This window comes from Suricata suricatta, chromosome 3 (assembly GCF_006229205.1).
Source record: "Suricata suricatta isolate VVHF042 chromosome 3, meerkat_22Aug2017_6uvM2_HiC, whole genome shotgun sequence".
Taxonomy (NCBI): Eukaryota; Metazoa; Chordata; class Mammalia; order Carnivora; family Herpestidae; genus Suricata; species Suricata suricatta.
This window is the reverse complement of record NC_043702.1, coordinates 116,143,499-116,162,904: the sequence shown is the minus strand read 5'-3', so window position 1 is coordinate 116,162,904 and position 19,406 is coordinate 116,143,499. Positions and strand designations below refer to the sequence as shown.

At 45.5% G+C, this 19,406-nt stretch overlaps 1 protein-coding gene across 1 annotated transcript in view; it reads right to left on the bottom strand.

The window, feature by feature from the left end:
• The window catches only part of ENAH (ENAH actin regulator), a 117,032-nt gene extending 100,493 nt beyond the window's left edge, over positions 1-16,539 (bottom strand). The window contains 1 exon segment of the mRNA XM_029934918.1: positions 16,434-16,539. The gene's annotated coding sequence lies outside the window, so the exon portion shown is untranslated.
• Between the last annotated feature and the right edge of the window lie 2,867 nt (positions 16,540-19,406).

Genomic DNA, 19,406 nt, shown 5'->3' with positions numbered 1-19,406 from the left:
ACACGAGACCACAACTCACCACATGCTGCGCACTGCAAAGCTGCTCAGACACCGACTTTTAAACATGTTCTCACCACAAAGAAAAGGGTACTTATGTGACGAGGCAGAGGGGTTGGTTACCCAACCTTATTGTGGTCATTGCTTCACAACATACATGGATCAAATCTTCACACTGCACATTTTAAACTTACCTATGTTATATGTGAACAAAATCTCAATGAAGCTGGGGGAGAGGGGAGGTGCATATATAAGGTAATAAAGAAACCTTCTTTTATTTTTAATTTTGTTTAATGTTTATTTTTGAGAGAAAGGGACAGAGCATGAGTAGGGGAGGGGAAGAGAGAAAGAGACACAGAATCCCAAGCAGGCTCCAGGCTGGACAGCACAGAGCTGGATGCGGGGCTCAAACCCACCAACAGCAAGATCATGACCTCAACCGAAATCGAGTCCAATGCTCAACCAACTGAACCCAGGTGCCCCCCCAAGCCTACCTCTTAACCAGTCATTAAGATTATTTTACACCTACATCATGCCCTCAGTGGTTTTTCTTAAATATTTTGAATTCAAACTGAAGCTGCCACATGAGCCTCTATCAACTGAACACATCCCACCAAGGCAGGCGCTTGGGCCCACGACTTCCGCTTCACCAAAGCTCTCCGAGGCAGACCCGTTCTCCCTCCCAGAGCTCAACTCCCACAGCCGGTCAACAGAAGCATTCGTTCTGGAAGAGAGGGACCAGTGCATACACTGACACTCCCACACATGCTCTCCTTGGACCCTCTCCTCCTTTCACAGACCTCAAAAGCAGCTAACAATGTATGTCTATCCCCAACATGAAACATTCTGTGTACTCTCATGTTACACGTGTACACAGGGTTAACACGTCAACTCTCTAAGAACTCTTAATAAGACTATGTAACAACATGGCAGCATCACGATGCAGCATTAAATGAAAGAGAAACCAAAGGTTATGCAACTTAAGGGTTTGGGTTTATAGGTAACTTCCCTCTCATTCCTGTATTCCACATTTTTGTTGACAGTGCTTTTAATTTTAAACTGGGGGTGACAGATAGCTTGACTATCCATAGCTTGACTGCTGTGGCGAAGGTTTCGTGGGTACACGTGTCAAAACTTCTCAGACCGCACGCTGAGTATGTGACACTGATTGTATGTGAAGTGTACATCAATGAAGCTATTAAAATGTCTTAGTGATACGCGGAGTTTAAGAAACTACGACGGAATGACAGAAAGGCTGGAAGGTGGGGGACAGACAGGAATCTGCTCCATAAATCACTCAGAGAGTGAATTTGAAAAGAAATGACGACTGGGGGGGGGGGGGGAATGAAACATACGCTTCTAAAGAGAACCCCTCACACACCCAGTGCACAGAAGCCTTCTTGACTTGAAGCAAAAAATATCACAAGTTAAGGTGTCAGAAACAGAATTTCCGTATTACAGAAATGACTCTGGATTAGACTAAAACCCAGAAGAAAAGCAGCCAAGAACTTTGATGACATTACAGTTCTTCCCATAGATTTGAGAAATCTCGGAAAATAGGCTTAGAGAAAAGGATGATAAAACAAAGAAGTGGGATTTTTGTTGTTGTTTAGGGATGTACGCTTTCTGTGCCTCGCTTTTATATGTTACCCTATTTTTTATATTTTATCTATAATTAGTAAATTAGTCCTATTTGTTTCCTAAAGTATTTTTCAGGGTTTTTTTTTTGCTTTGATAAATATTAGTAAAATACTTCCCAAGGGCTCTCAGATTAGAGGGTAACCCTTTTATGTTGGTTAGCTATTCTAAAAAACACCTGTATTAACCTAGAGACTGAGAAAAGAAATAGCTAACAAGTCTGTTTATCAGCAAAAAAAATAAATAAATAAAAAACCCATCATTTCCCCTATAAATGAGGTGAAAACAATCACCTAAAGCTAATCCAATGTACAAGGACTCTCTCATTAACAACTCTCTTAGAAAATACAGAGATTTTAAATGTTCAAAGTTTTGTAATGTAGTTGAGGCGAAGCGATCTGACAAAAGAAGGGTGCTCTGTTCCCCACATCCAGAGTCTAACCTCAGGGCCTGACGACGCCCAGATGAAGGTCCCCTGAAGGGGACACACCCCGGGTCCCAGTACTAGTGACACCTGTCACAGGGTCGATTCTCCCCCAGACCATACTCTTACATGGCACAGATATCACCCATCCCCAGATACGTGGGAAAGCTAGAGGAAAGTGCCCCTGACCCAGGAGGACGCGAGGTGGCCTCTCCCCTGGTGACACTGGACGGTGGCGGGCTGTGGTCAGCCACATGTACGTGGAACACCAGGACCCCCACTCTCCCACCTGACCCACCCCTGAAAGCAGAGTGGACAAGGGCCTGGCAACAGTCCTCACTGAAGAACCAGTCTTCATTCCAACAGTCAAAAGACACAAAATCCCTAGTTAGTAGATGAATATTTTGTTTTGAAAACTAAAGGTACAAGCAATCACCTTAAAGAAATACAAAATATGGAGAAAATTTACTCACTAAATAATTCTCATCTCAAATTCTAGTTTTCCTGACTTACCCAACACGACAGTTGGTAGATAGAAGGGATTTTGTTTTTAATTGCTCAGTCTTCTGAGAAATGCTGTCTTACCAAGTTTCTTTAACATTCTCTAGAATAAAGTTGAGCCTTAGCTGCCTTTTATTACTGTAAAGGAAGGGGTTGCTGCAAGCCTCATTCTTCAACAAGGTCTATAATCCTGTAAATACAACAGATTGCTAAAATATTAATCACTTCTTCCGTTGTAGGACTTCTCCTTTTAGACACATTTCCCTTCTATTTTATACATAACTGAATTCTGCCACCGTCCGCCTCAGCTAAAGACCATCTTGGACGTGTGCTCCCAGAACTCCTCCTCTGACTCGGAAAGTGTCGGTGCTGTCACCCACTGGGGCTCCTGGGAGCCCACCTGCGCTGAAAAACAGGGACAATGACCTGAGCAGGGCTGTTGCCCCTCTTACTCCAGATGTCTCCGACTGAAGGTTATGGCAAACATTCCCTGACTTCCGTCTCCAGAAGCTGGACTGGCGCGATGTGGAGAAACCAAGTGAAGCCATGCAGAGAGGTGACGGGGTCCGGGGCCACCAGACCCACAGCCCTGCCCTCCTCCACAGGTCCCATGGACGCTCTGATTCCGGAAGACGTGTGCTTCTGGAGCAGGCATGAACCCGTCACCTCGTCTCCTGCACGGTCATGGCCAGCTGAAGTGCAAACACCCTGCCAGCAGCCGGCACCCTGGACACCAGCTGACTCCCAGCCCTTCCGCAGCTGTGTCATCAGCTCTCACTTTGTCTGCCGGGCCCTCACTCTGAGAAGGGCCAAAGTAGAGGGATAGTCAAAGAAATGCATACGGTGCCCTGAGAAGGCCTGGGCAGTGACAAACAGTTCAAGCCACAGTGTGTCCACTGAAGGACCGGCGCCATTGCGAGGAGCATTGTCTGGCAGCTCGGGCCCCGGCGCAGGTCACACCGCAGGGGGACACTCCCCCCAGGAAAAGCCCAGTAAGGACTCCCGCACTGAACCATCAGGGGGACACAGGGGCCACTCTGCTCCTCCTGGAGAAGAATGGCATGGAAAGCTTACAACCTGAAGGCAGAAGACATTCACTCTAATATTACAAGCTTCTATTGACCTTTTTTAATAATTTAGCCCTCTAAGTTATTTTTTTAGTTAAAACTCGAAGGAAACACTGTTATTGTGATACCTATTCACCAGTATAAATTTGTAGAAACATACCACACACACTGATCTGGACATGTGAGAGTTAAGGTGCCAATTAGATACACAAATGAATGACGCTGACAGCTTATTATCTAGAGCTCACAAGAGACAGCGGACCAGAAAGTGCACACAGCACAACAGGGGTGAAGCCCAGGGACTCAGGAGCACTGGGGAGAAATGAGGTCTGAGGGGACAGGAGAAGGGAAACAGAAGAGGGGACCAAGAATGCAGCCAATGGGGTACAGAGAAGCCAGAGCTGCAAGTCCCTAAGTCACCGCAGTGCCAGGACAGCCAGGCACTCTGGATGCTGGGACAAGGCCGGGGGCCACCAGGAATTCCTTCCCTCCGCCTCCTCCCTTCGGAGAAAAAATTCTAACAGCACAAAATCATTGGGAATCCTAGAAGGACCCTTTAGAGAGAAGGCAGCTTGCCTCCAGAGTTAACGATCTTCCAGCTAAGGAAGCATCAGCATCTCAGACCACCGTCACAGGAGGAGGCCTGGACAGAGGGCTCCCGAACCGGACCTTGGAGGCCTCTGAGGACCATACGGAGCCCACTGGCTGGTGAAGAAGGCCACCCCTATTCCTGCCCCAGCTCCCAAGGGAAGGGCGCTAGAAACACTCACTGCCTTGTCCCACACCATGCAACTCCCCCAACTACATAAGGGGGTTGGCAGCAGGACAAGCAGTCGCTTCTTGTACCTAGGGCACAGCGTTAAAGAAGGCCCACTTGGGCGGCCAATACATCAGCACAGAACTTAGCGGGAGCTGAAGGAGACGCTGGTGGGCAGGCCCCTTCTACCAAACCTGATCCCCCACATCAGTAGCTCTAGGCATGATTCAGGATAAAGCCAGCGCAGCCACGAGTCAACTCTTCTAGATTTAAAGGTCAACATCGAAAACATTCTCTGGACACCCCACACATTGCCAAGCTGGCAGGAAAACAGGTACAGCGCTTGTGGAAAGCATTTGGCTCTATGATTCAGGAGGCTTTAAAACAGGTTCTATTTATTTGGAGATCTAGATCTAATACTATTTCTGGAAATGTATCTTAAGGAATTAGTCTGCAATTAGGAGGAAAAACCCTCTAGGTTCCTGAAAGCATCATTCATTATACAAAATCACCTTCAACCATATAAATAGCCATTTACAAGGAAACAGATAAATTATAGTGAAAGATGCAACTAATAATATTAAGTTTTTTTAAAGCACTGAAAATGCAAAACATCAAGTGAACAAAACAAAAATGCAGAAAGTATAATCAAACATATCTGTAAATGTACAAAAATAGAAGGAGGAAATTTGGGGGGGCACCTGGGTGGCTCAATTGGTTAAGTATCTGACTTTGGCTCAGGTCATGATTTTGTGATTCATGAGTTCCAGCCTCATACTGGGCTGTGTGCTGACAGCTCAGAGCCTGAAGCCTGCCAGGGATTTGTGTCTCCCTCTCTCTGCCCCTCCCCCACTCAAACTATATCTCTCTCTCAAAAATAAATAAACATTAAAAAAAAAAAAAAAAAAGGAGGTGGTCGCCTGGGTGGCTCAGTCAAACATCCGACTTTGGCTCAGGTCATGATCTCGCGGTTTGTGGATTCAAGCCCTACATCGGGCTCCGTGCGGACAGCTCAGAGCCTGGAACCTGCTTCAGATTCTGTGTCTTCCTCTCTCTCTGCCCCTCTCCTACTTGTACTCTGTTTCTCTCTCAAAAATAAATAAACATTTAAAAAATTATTTTTAAAAATGTTTCTAAAAAGAAAAAAAGGAGGAAAACAATTTTTTAAAGATGGCACAACTGTGAAAAATGGAAGCAAACAGCAGGGTAAATCTGACTGACCAGGACAGGAACATACCAGTTAGGGAAGATCAAGGTCAGAGGGATCTCGGGGCAGAAAACCTGCTGGAATATTCAGTGCGGTGAGGAAGGCAGTCAGAGGGAAAAGTAAGTTCTTTAGCTGAAGAATGGGAACAGAGACACAGAGCCCGGCCGAAAGGAAGGGGAACCTTGCATCAACTGGAAGTTCGGGGGACACCCGGCTTCACTCTGGCCCCACTGCCCCTTATTAGACAGCCAGTCCCAAAATCAACTCCAGCTTATCCATGAAAAAGAGCATGATTTCAGAAAATACTAACTAGATCACCCGATGCCGACTGGCTTTAGACTCTAGATGGCATCACATCAGAATTCTCCAGTAACCACATACCTCCCTATACATTTATACTACACTATCGGAAAATAAGCTGCATTCTCTGCACACTCTCCCAGAAGGAACGGCATGAAAAATGGCCCAGAAACAAACTGGGAAAGGGAATTCAATCTTCTTTCTGTGATTAACTGTTAACATTTACAATATTATATACAATTAACCGTAATATAAAACAATACAAACTGCATCCTTAAATGATATTTAGGAAAAATATCTAAAACTTGGGATATTTATGATTCATGGCCAAACAAAACTCATTAAGTGTCCAAAACACTGCTAAAGTATATTAAATTTACTGGGGAAAAAAAAATAAACAAATTTACTGGAAAAAGCTACAAAGGTAATTTTATGAAGACCCCTAACCAGAAAAGGAAGTAATTCCAAGAGAGGGAGCCAGGTGTGAAGGGGGGCCTGAACCCCGCTGCACTCAGCTCCCGCTCTTGGCGCCTCTGTCCCCGTTCAGAACACAGCAGGAAGACTCATCTTTAGGGATGCCGCAAAGATTAGACGAGTCAGCTTATCGAAAGCACTTAGAAGCCAGCCTGGCCTAGGTCACAAAGTGGACACGCAAGGCTGTCCCTTCAGTCCTGGAGGAGGAGAGGCGGTGGCCCGAACAGCGCTGTGAATGCACCTGAGGCCCCTGAACTACATGCTAAAGACTAAAGGGCGTATGTTTTACCATGTGTAGACTGTGCCACAATTTCTTAGAAGATGGCTACACGTTTAGAATTTTAATTTCTCCTGGAAAAAAAAAATACACTATCAGATTCTACATAAGACTCTATATAAATCTAGGATTCCTATAAAAATAATCTTTATCAATCAAGGGATTCTGACATCAACTTTTGGGTCCATACTTTTAAAATACAAATTTCAAAATAACATATCATGCTACAGTAAAGGTCTGATTCCGAATTATTTAACTTGAATTTTCCAGCAAAAATGGAAAAATACTCATTTCTGAGTAAATCATAACAAAACCAACATACAAATACAACATGGAACAAAAACAGAAAACCTTTGCTTGAACACAAGCATTTCGGTACATCTTCTACACAGGAGCAGAAAGACCTCAGAGGTCTGCAAAGGAGGGAACTGCAAAAAGCAACAGAAATCATTCTTAAGTGTCTGTTTTAAAATAAAACCGTGCAAGATAGCCCCAAACCACTTCACTCCACTGACGCAATGAGCACGTGGCGCACACGGATGGAGAACCCTGACTTCCTGCACCGAGAGGGACAGACGACACTTGAGTAGTGACAAGACCCTGCAGCCTCAAAGCAGACAGAACCCCTTTTCTCTGCTCGCCAAGCCGCACTTACCCTCATCGAGGCTGAGAAAGGATGCAAAAGCTGTTTTTGCAGAGACCACTCCAACACCTGCAGTCTGAGGACACAAACTCTAGAACCAGAGAATCCCAAATCCAAATCCCAGCCCTCATGCAACTGTGGAAGAGACTGATGGGCCCTGGCTCTCGAGGCTCCCCTGCAGACTCGAAACCACCGCTCTGAGGCAGACGCCTTTCTTTGAAAAGCATCACCTGCAAGAGTTGGCTTTTTTACATTTTTTAAATGCTTTTATTTGTGAGAGAGAGAGAGAGAGAGAGAGAGAGAGTATGAGCAGGGGAGGGGCAAAGAGAGAGGGAGACACAAATCTGAAGCAGGCTCCAGGCTGTGAGCTTTCAGCACAGAGCCTGACGCAGGGCTCAGACCCACGAACCGTGAGATCATGACCTGAGCCAAAGCCGAACGCTTAACCAACTGAGCCACCCAGGTGCCCCAAGAGTTGATTTTTAAAAACTCCCAGGTAATAACATGCCCATACATCTTTTGTTTCATAATTTAAAAGAAGTAATTTGATCCTTTCAGTTTAGTTTCTAAAAATCATAATTTATAAGCAAGGGCTATAATTTCCTAACAGTTTTCTCCTACTTAAAATTTATTGGGAACTATTTTTATGGATTACCGATATGGGTGACTCGTAACAGCTCATAAAGCTTTTTTTTTTCTTTAACAGAATTCAGCTTCATCTAAAGAAAAAATAAAAGCCTGTAGTTATTCTGGTTTGAAATCCTTTCACTGTGTTGGGATTTCCCCATTTCTCTTGAGAAATGACTGTCAAGGCCCACCTAAGACTAAATACAGATAAACTCACGACCATGGTTCCCCAACTTTTCGAAGAGAAGACCCTTTAAATTCATGAAGCGTACTTTTAATGTATGTTGAGTGAGAAAATATGATTTAAAAGCACTCTGGATTCCCTATCCTTTAAATTAATCTGTATAACGTTAACAGCCTGTACTCACACTGGTCATCTACTGCGTGTGAAGGCAGACATTTTCGGATTACAGACTTGGGTGCACAGGACTCTTAAAATAATCCTATGGCTGCCCCCAGAGCCCACAGATTGGAAGTCACTCATCTACTAGAAAAGCTGGAATCGCTCTGGAGACCTGGGGGTGAAGTGCCTCAGGTGTGGAGGGAGACAGTGCCGGGTTCAGGTCCAGAACCCAGCGCTCAGCGCAGGCCGTGCACGCTCTCTCAGGCCTGGGCTCTGCCGAGGTGAGTTCCTTCCCCAAAGCGCAGCTGTGCCCGCACAGCACATGGTTTCACTCTTCCACCTGTTGTTCAAAGACTTACAAAATCTAGCCCGCTGTACCACACTGCCCAGAGCCTCCTCCCTTCACAAATTCCGAGCTGAAGGGGGACACCGCACTGGGCAGGATCTTAGGGATGGGAAATCTGATCTGAGAAGCAGGACCAGAAGATAACGGAATTACAGGCCACACAGAGTTAGGAGCAGGGTCTTTGGAATTATGCCAGACTCTGATTTAGACCTCAGCTGCCATTCGCCCACCAGGCAACTAAGCCTCGGTTTCCTCCACCAAAAGTGAGGACACCAACCTCATGGCTTGTCCTAACACATAAAGTGATTCCTGGGAATCACTTACCACGTCTCCTGGCCTGTGCATGAATGTGCAACAAAAAGTAGCTATTACAACCATACATCTATTCATTCTACGTATGCAGAGAACGTGAAAAGTTGTCCTAGGTAACTGGCTGGCCCATGTGGTTTTACCCAGTGTAGGCAAAGTTTAGCCTCGGAAATACTGTGATCTCTGGCAGGGGACTTGTGCCCCATGCCCGACATGTATTGGGATCAGTGAAGACAATTCAGCAAGTCTTTGGGACACAAAAGCTAATCATGAAAATATCTTTAAAAGCAATGAACTAGGGCACCTGGGGGGGCTCAGTCAGTTAAGTCAGACTCGATTTCAGCTCAGGTCATAATCTCATGGTTTCGTAGGTTCGAGCCCCACGTTGGGCTCTGTGCTAACAGGGCATAACCTGCTTAGGGTTCTCTCTCTGCCCTTCCTCTGCTTATTTTCTCTCCATCTCAAACAAAAAAACTTTAAGGAAAAAAACCACTGTTTGTTTTAAATACTTGCATTGAACAATGAAGTATAACAATTTCTTTGAATGGTTTTCTTTCGCTTATGTTAAAATTCAAAAGCATGAATTTTTTCATCTTCATGTAGTTCCTAACTTACAAATGGGAATCTACGTACCAATTTTCAAGACAGATTTTCTTTTTTAAAATGCTATTTACAAACTGTGCTTGTGCTACCAAGCTAAGATCTAAATAACCAAACAGATGTGTCCTTTGTCGTAAAAGTAGGGAACAGCACAAAAATCACTTTTTCTCACTTAAACACAAAATATTTAAATGTTTCAAACGTCAAACTTTGGGGGAACCTGGTGGCTCATTTTGTTAAATGTCTGACTCTTGATTTTGGCTCCAGTCATGATCTCATGGTTCATGAGTATAAGCCCCGCGTCGGGCTCTGTGCTGACCACTCAGACCCTGGAACCTGCTTCAGATTCTGTATCTCCTTCTCTCTCTCCTCCTCTCCAACTCGTGCTCCATCTCTCTCTAATCTCTCAAAAATGAACATTAAAAAACATTTAATAAACTATTTTTTAACTTTTAAAAATTGTACAATAGCTCCTGACATTACCAAATTTAGAGCAGTAGTCCACACCTGGGGTGACTTTTCCACCCATTTAACATCTGAGGCTGGACACATTTCAGCCCGCAGCTACTGGGGGGAAGGTGGGGTGAACTACTGGCATCTAGTGGCCGCAGCCAGGGTTAAGGCCAGGCATCCTGCAATGCACAGGGCAGCCCCCAGGACGTAGGACTATCTGACTCCAAACGTCAGTAATGCAGAGGTTTAAGAACCCTGACTTAGAGGTTGGGACCCATCCTGGAGGAAAACCTACTTTCAATAAAACCAGAAACACCCAGGGTTCCCAGCACTGTCTGTTGAAAAGATGATCCTTTCCCCGTCCAACAGTCTTAGCGCCCTTGTCAAAAGTCTCGTGACCACAAATATGCAAGTTTAATGTCCAGGATCTCTATTCTGCAGGGCCACTTTTCCACCAGCACCACACTGTTTTGGTTGCCGCAGCTCTACAAAAAGTTCTGAAATCGCTAAGTGGGAGTCCTCCAACTTCATTCTTTTTCAGGATGGGGAGGACTATGCTGGGTCCCGTGGAATTCCATCTGAATTTCAGGATGGGTTTTTCTGTTTCTGCAAAAAAAATGCCGGGTTTTGACAGAGATCCCACTGAATCTGTAGTACGTCACCATGGGCAGTATATCTTAACATTGAGGCTTTAATCCAGGGTAGAGCTCTGTTCAAGTTAATTAGGTCTTTGATTCTTTTCGGCAGTATTTTGTAATTTTCAGAATGAGTCTTTCATTTCCTTGCTTAAATTTATTCCTAGGTACTTTGTTACTTGAGCTACTACTGTAAATGGAACTGCTTTCCTTTTTCCCTTTTCAGATTGTTCACTGCTGGTATGTAGAAACACAACTGATTTGTGTGTTGATCTTACACCCCGCAACTTTGCTCAACTTGTTCCCTAGTTCTAGGAGCCTTACGGATGTCCTGCGTGTGTTTATATGTAATGTACACGTGTGCATGTCTGTCTCTGGATCTGTCTCCTGGGGCTTTAGGACTAAAAGGGGGGATGGATGAGACCAATGCTGTGGCCCACACCCAAATGGGAAACTCACACAGGAGATGATGTGGACATGGTAACCCTCAGCATCGCAGAATGTGACCTTCCTTGAAAACAGGGTTGTTACGGATGAATTAGTTACTATGAGGTCTCACTGGGGTAGGCTGGCCCCTCAATCCAGTATGACTGGTCTCCTTAGAAGAGGGAAACCACCACATGAAGACAGAGACAGCACCGGGGGCAGACAGCCACGTGACCAAGGAAGCAGAAACCGGAGTGATGCCCTCATAGAAGCCAAGGATCACCAGCAAACACGGGAAGCTGCATGAGGGAAGGAAGGAATTCTGCCTCAAGACTGCAACAAAAAAACCCGGGGTTTCCAGCCTGCCTTACAAAACCCAGACGTACCAGGCCCATCACCGTGAGTCAATTCCAATCATCCATCAGTAACGGGAGAGAGTTGGAGAACACATGAGAAAAACTGCCTACTTCATAAATGTGCCCACAATCTGTATCCAAACCCAACTGAATCAGTTTCTGGGGTGCCTGGGTGGCTCAGTCAGGTGAGTGTCCTGCTCTCGATTACGGTTCAGGTCATGATCCCAGAGTTGTGGGTTTGAACCCCGAGTCAGGTCTCACATTGGGCTTGGAGCCTGCTTGGGATTCTCTCTCTTCCTCTGCTCCTCCCTTGCTCTTACACATCTGCGTGTGTCCTCTCACACTCTCTCTAAAGAAATAAAAATTAAAAATATAAAGTAAAATTTTAAAAAACCTTATGAATCAGTTTCTAATTTTAGTGCTTTTTACAGATTCAAAGAGAACTGCATAATTAATCAGTTAAAGAGAAGCAGGCTTGCTGACTGGGTGACAGGGAACTTATTCGTATAATCAGGTTTCCAGGCAGGAAAAAAATACACTTGATGTGCAGTCCTTATACTTTCAAGTATATAACATGTTAACATTTACATATAAAAGGTTTTTACCCAAATATCCAATCATGGCACTTGGGCTCTGTCACGTGTTCATACCTGTAAACACACCATGATTACAGGGACACTGTCTAACACAAAACTGTTCAGAATCTTGTCCTGACAGCTTTGAAAATCAGGATTCAGCTAGAGAATTAAGATGGGACGGCCTAAAACAACCAGTAATCATGAATTTAGCTTTTAAATATATTTCTTAGTGTCACTGGCAGCCCCTGATCATATCCGGCGCATCAGCACGCACTGAGGGGCTCGGGCCGGAGTGAGAGAAACCTCCACTGCACGTCTGAGGGGACGCTCGGGCCTGGAGTGGCGAATGCTCTGGAAGGTGAACAGATGCTCTGAGTCCACTCCGGGAGCGATCGCTGAAGACACGCACTGGAGGAGGAGACCGCGTGGGCACAGAGGCGGCTCTCAGAAGACAAGACAGAAGGAGCAAGACCAAACACGCCATTTGGAAATGAGCGAGGGGCACCGAGGCGCATGGCTGCAGGGGGTGCGGGAGCCCCGAGCGCCAGGCGGGCCATCCCGTCAGCGTGCTGAGGGCGCAGGTAGAGGTTCTCCCGGAGGACGAGCAGGAAGGGCAGGAGGGTCACGGGGAGGCCTAAGGCTCTGATGGTGGAGAAGGGGGGCTGGTCCCCCGAGGTGCAGGTGATGGTTCTACCATTCAGGGCTCTGCTTTTCAATCTGAAGACTCATCATAACACGTTTCAAACATCATTTTAAAACCTAGGCTCTCTAAGAGCTTAACTGGTTTAAACCTAAGTGCCTAAACCAGAGTACCTAAAACCAGAAGTCTTTATGTTAAAAACGGACGAAAAAAAGGCCAAAGAACATTCAGAAGGCTGTACTTACTAAAATGAAAGGCCCAAAACGAAGAGAACGATAACTGGAGCGCACTGAATCCATAAATCCTCCAAACGCGTTACAGCAGACCGCAAGACAAGGCAGTGGATTTGCAACCCCATCTTGCACAGAAAGACGCTGAGGTCTGGGCAGCCCTGGGCAGGCTCACAGCCAGTAAAGAGAATGGCTTTGAAGCCACAGGTGATTCTGTTAAACCTGACTTCTCTTCCCAAAATGAAAACACCAGGAAAAACTTCCACCCCCAGAGGAACACGAGAGAACGAAAGAGAGATTTTCCTGAAAGTAGATGATCTGAAGAAAACAACAGAAGAGCATGACGAAACGCTGCAGCAATACAAAATAAGCCTGTCATTCTGCCCCAAATAAAAAGCACGCTACATGAGAGAACTTTAAGTATGACGTGCAGATGACATTTTGAAAGAAATCAAACACAAACAGGAAACGGTCTCTACCCTTGTGATACCATATACCATCCCTCAAAGCTTTTGGAAAGTGATTCATGGCTACCCCCCGACTGAGCCATAGATACAGGGAATGGGGTCGTGTCGACGCGCACCTTTACTGTTTCAAAGTGGGCCACATCTCTAACTCTGGAATCCCAGAGCAAGAAGAATCATGCAGCAATCATGCCCGCAGGCCACGGCCAGCTCAGTCCTGAGTGTCATGGCAGGCAGAAGCCATGGATCGTGTGACATGGGAGACTGAGCTGACCCACCGTGAGCTGCAGAGAGCTGACTGGCACAGGTACCAACAGACCACAAGGGACAAGCGCCCAATACTTGGCAATCTAGAAGAACACGCGCGTCAACATGTAACACAGGACAAAATAGGTTCAGGGGTCTTGAGAGGATTCCCTGCCAGGTACCCCTTAAGACGCCAGGGTGCCCAGGGAGGCAGAAGTAACCCCAATGCTGAAACACCCACTACTGCCCTGACCACCTGTAAACTCAGCCCCCATCAGGCCCCTGATGGCACAGTTGGTTAAGCATCTGACTCTTGATCTCAGCTCAGGTAAGGATCTCACAGTTTGCGAGTTCAAGACCCACGTCAGGCTCTGTGTTGATGGCATGCAGCCTGCTTGGGATTCTGTCTGTCCTTCTCTCTGCCCCTCCCCCACTTGTGCACACTCTCTCTCCAAATAAATAATTTAAAATTTTTTCAAAAAAAACAAAAATCAGTCCCTATTAAACATCCCTCACAGGTCACACGAGCCTCTGGCGGTCCAGTTCACCTTCTCCCTGTAGGGCTCTGTGACTGGCAGACACTTCAATGACGAAGTGATGCAACGCAAACCACGTATGAAGCAGAAGTGCAAACCTTCCAAAAGATGCGGCCTTCATGAGGTCACCCAACAGGACAGGAACAGGTTCCAACCAGCAGCAGAGCTGCTGCCGAAGATGACAACTTCGAGAGGGATGCTGACAGGTGGGAAGTGTGCCCTGTATCCTGGCCTGGGCGGTGGGTACCCATCACGCTGTGCGTACACTTAAAATACACGCCGCTGTATCTACATTAGATACGGGGCGGGGGGCAGAAAAAGGAACATGAGATGATCCTCCAACTCCAAGAACCACTGCATCTGAACGTGAAGCCTAGAAACCCTACAGCCAGCTGGCTGCAGAGACGGACGGCAGCACCGAGACAGACGGCAGCAGAGAGCTGCTGCGCGTAGTGTGCCTGGAGCCTGCTTTGCCCCTGGACCCCCAAGTGCACGGCAGTGACCGCTCCTAATGTCTAAGCACGGGCAGGCTGTTACTTGCAGCTGAAAGCATTTTGAGAGATGAACAAGAAACTGGAGAAAACCAAGAGAGGCGAGGTAACAGGAGATCCAAGAAATATACTGGAAATCGAGATAAGGCCCCTGGCCTTCCAAGTGGAGCCTCTGAGCATTTTGGCAAAATGACTTTCTTTGGAATGATGCTAGAAAAGTCTATCCCGAGGGATGCCTGGGTGGCTCAGTCGGCTAGTGTCCAACTTCAGCTCAGGTCATGATCTCATGGTTGTGGGGCTCTGTAGTGACAGCTCTGAGCCTGGAGCCTACTTCGGATTGTGTCTCCCTCTCTCTCTGTCCCTCCCCTGCTCATGCTCTCTCTCTCTTTAAAATGAATAAATGTTAAGAAAGAGAGAGAAGAGAGAGAAAGAATAGAGAGAGAAAGGAAAGAGAGGAAAGAGAGAGAGAAAGAAAGGAAGGAAGGAAGGAAGGAAGGAAGAAAGGAGGAGAGAAAGAGAAAGGAAGGAAGGAAAGCCTATCACAACATGAAGGGTACAGCTCCGTGCTATCTTACAATTTTAGAGAAAAGTTATGTGAAGACCAGCAACTAACACTTCCATTCTAAGAATTTAACACAGTTGCAACCACAACATGAATGTTTTCATAATTCTGTTTCATTTTCAAGAGGAGACCGGAATAAAGCCTTTCTTCCCCACCTGGCCATTTCTGAGGCATCGCTCTTCTCGTAGGTCAATTCACTTGACGTGGCCTCACTCTTGTACCAATTATTTTCAGAAAATAAAGATTCCGTATGTGAGGAGATCTTAAAGAAAATCAATCACTCAACTCACACGTACACATTTCAGAAAACTCAAACCCAGCCTTCGGCGCACGGAAGTTCCAGGACCCAGAGGCCCTAGAACAGCCTGCCGGGGCCGGACCAGGGCCGGACCCCCGTCCACGGGGCATAGGTACGTGGCTTCAGGGAAGTTGCTCTTCTGGGACCCCCTGTCCTCACCTACAAAGTAACAACAGCTCCCACCTGAGAAGTTGTTAGAGGAGCATTAAATAAATTACAGGAGCAATCAGTAAAGTATTTCAGTCACCGAGCACCTAACAACTCTTAAGCTATTATAGTTCAGAATCTAAGAAAACCAAGGCATTGTGTTTAAATACAAGTACATACATTTTCAGTAAAATTAAGACAAGCAAATACAGAAACAGATGTTGTACTTATACTGAAAGGTGCTAAAAGTCTAATTTCTAATAGAAGAACCTTTTTTTTACATATTTTATTTATTTCTGAGAAATAAGAGGCAGACAGAGCATGAACAGGGGTGGGGCAGAGAGAGGGAGAACAGAATCCGAAGCAGGCTCCAGGCTCTAAGCTGTCAGCACAGAGCCCAACGTGGTGGGGCTCAAACTTATGAACCGTGAGATCATGACCTGAGCCAAAGTCAGACGCTTAACCGACTGAGCCACCCATGTACCCCTAGAAGAACTTTTCTAAAGGTATCACATCAAACCTACTGCACTAGAAACTATATGGTGCTGCACTTTCTAGAGAGGATGTGAAAAATCTGAGTACAGAAAGGGGGGAGGAAAAGCATAGAAAATGTGGTGTTATTAAAAGGTCAAGTCTCTCCTCTACCCAAATTAATCCATCAATTTATCACAAGTCTAATTAAAACCCCAACAGGTTTGGGGGTGCCACTTTTCTTTTTATTTCATTTTTATTTGTTTTAACTGATAAAATAATTCTAAAACTGCTTTAGAAGAATGTATTAAATGAAAAAGCAAAGTTTTGAGAATTCTAAAAAAAAACGAACAGTAACTTCCCTTACTAGATAGTAAACTACAAACTTACAGTCGTTAAATCACGAGGAATAGCACATCGTTCGGTCATTACTGTGTCCAGAATCGGAACTCAGTGTTTATGGAAACCCAGTACACAGGAATGTGGTATTTCAAGCCTATGAGAAAGGATGGGTTAGTCAACAGAGGATGCTGACAGGTAACCAAACACTTGATACTTAGATCCTAACCTAACCTCCCACCTTACATCAAAATAAATTGTAGGTGGCTTACACTGAAACATAAATGAAGCCATAAAAGGAAAAGAAGAAAACACAGGTGAGCAAACATACAATAGGCTGTGGAAGACAGGAGACCAAAGGCAGAAACTATCACCAAGGCGAGGGCTGACAGACACGCCATGACCCAGGAGCGCTTCTCTGCCAAGCCAAAACAAAGAAAACTGAAAGACAAGGTGAATTTCACCCTGGGAACGTCCCCTGCAGTCTCCTCCCACAGGGACTCTGGGCTTGACCATGGGCTTGACCAAGTGACCACCTGTGGCGAGGATACATGGGGACAGGTTACAGGCAGGGGTCTGTAAGAGCCTGCACACCAGGACTGCCGCTTCTGCATGAGAGACAGACACACCATGAGAGCCCACCTAGAGGAGGCTCGGGAAGGCCGGGAGTCCCCAGGGAAGTCCCCAGGGAGGTAGGTGCCTGGCCGGCTCATGTACCTCCTACCAGGTGTGAGCTGGGGTGTCAACCTCGTGGGGGTCATTACACTGCACGATGTTGAAGACACGATAAATCACTGCAAGGAAGACGGAACAGCCCACCGGGAAACAGAACAGCATGCAAAGAGACGATTCGCACCAGTGCCACCAGTGCAGGGAGGTCCAATAATCACACGAGGAAACGCTCTCATTGTAATCAGAGAGACACAAATCATGACAGGTGCCTACCAGGCCCAGTCGGTGCAGGCCATGACTCTTGACCTTGGGGGGCTGTGAGTTCCAGTCACACCACACTGGGCACAAAAAGGACAAGAAAAATCTAAAAAAATAAACCACTGAGATAACAGCATCCACCTATCAATCAGATTGGCAAAGTTAAAAATGCTGATAATGCCCTAGATTGGACAGAATGCCAGAAAACTGACCCTCTCATCTACTGTTGCTAACTTGGTAATATGTAGCAGAAACTAACAAAATGCCCTTTGGTCTGGTAAATTCATTTATTATTCACTCAAATATTTATCGTGTGCTCACAGACGCCTAGATGGGAACTAGGAACACAGCCAGGTCAGGAAGGACCTTCATAATCTGGGTTTTATTCTGAGAGTATTAAGGTGCCATGGAAGGCTCTAGCGGGGAGTAACAACAGCGACCCGCCACTTTTACGAGTGTCCTAACTGCTGCTACACGTCCATGAGAGGGGCGCCTGGCTGGCTCAGTCAGTGGAGCACGGGACTCGATCTTGGGGATTGCAAGGTTTTTTGCCCCACACTGGGTATAGAGATTACTTAAAAATAAAATCTTAAGGGGCGCCTGGGTGGCTCAGTCAGTTAAGCGTCAGGTCATGATCTCATGGTTTGTGGGTTCGAGCCCCGCATCAGGCTCTGTGCTGACAGCTAGCTCAGAGGCTGAAGCCTGCTTCAGATTCTGTGTCTACCTCTCTCTCTGACCCTCCCCTGTTCATGCTGTCTCTCTCTGTCTCTCAAATATAAATTAAAAACATTTTAAAAAATTTATTAAAAAAATAAATAAAATCTTAAAAATAAATAAATGTTCACGTGAGGGGACCGGGGGCCCGTATTTGAGTAGTGTCAGAGTGATGAAGAAGCAAACAGGTCAACTTCATAGGACCTAATAGAATATACTAAAAGAGAAGGAAAATATATATATACTACTGGTTCTACTACTAGGAATTTATCCCAAAATATAAGTAGGTGTGCAGATAAAAAAGATCAAATATGTGCATGAGGACACATATCTGAAGATATACACAGCACTGTTTTTATAATAACAATAATGGGAAAAAATCTAAAAGTCCATCCCCTAAGGAGTAAATAAAGCAGATTAAGATCACCCAAAGCATAGTGAAAATACTACACATTCACTTTAAATTACATAGATTTGTACTGAGTGACAAGAATTATGTAGAAAGACGCCAATTACAAAATGTATAATGCAGAACAATTTCACTTACAAACCGTATGATCTTACTTTTACTGGAAACATGCTCGGACACAGCCAAGCACAGACGGCTGCCTATGTGCATGATAAAAAGTCTAGAAAGCTAGAAATCAAGACGGCAAAATTCTAGATGGCTTGATTTTGAGTTACTAACCTCTTCATACTTTCTGTATCTTCTGAAATCTACGTAAAAACTGTACCAGAGGTTTATAATCGAAGGAAAACAGTAACCAAAACAAAACAAAACACTGACCAGACATTTATTTGGACAACAGTCATTGGTTCATTTTCTCAAAATACTGCAAACACAAAGATTAAAGAGATTAAAAAGCAATAAAAATAACAATGTTCTAAATTAAAACTTATGATTCATAAATCTTCAAGTGTTAAAAACTCAAGAGTCACAATTGCTGGCAACACCAGTGTAGCAGAGGGAGGGGTGCTGAGCGAGGAGAGGAAGGGACACCTCAGGACCGCAGAAAGACGCACAGAGCCCACGCATGGTCATCCTGAAACCACAGGATAGTCCCTTCGCTGCAGGGTAAACGTCCAGCCTGCACCCCCGTGCAATGTGACCCAAAGAGCTACTCCTTTTATTTCACTTACACTCTGGGTTCTTCATGAAGCTTCTACCCCACCCAGCTGACACAAATAACACAGAGATGGCACAGAAGACGGAGGGCCTCACACACACTGTTAAAGGCAGTCAGTTTTGGACTTGTGCCATGATATGTATTGGTTACCAAGACCACATGTTCTAGAAGAACCGTACCCCTGGAAAAGCCCTCAGTCCATCTAAAAACGGACTTCGTTCCCCGAAAGACAAAGCTTGCTTTGGTATCTGGG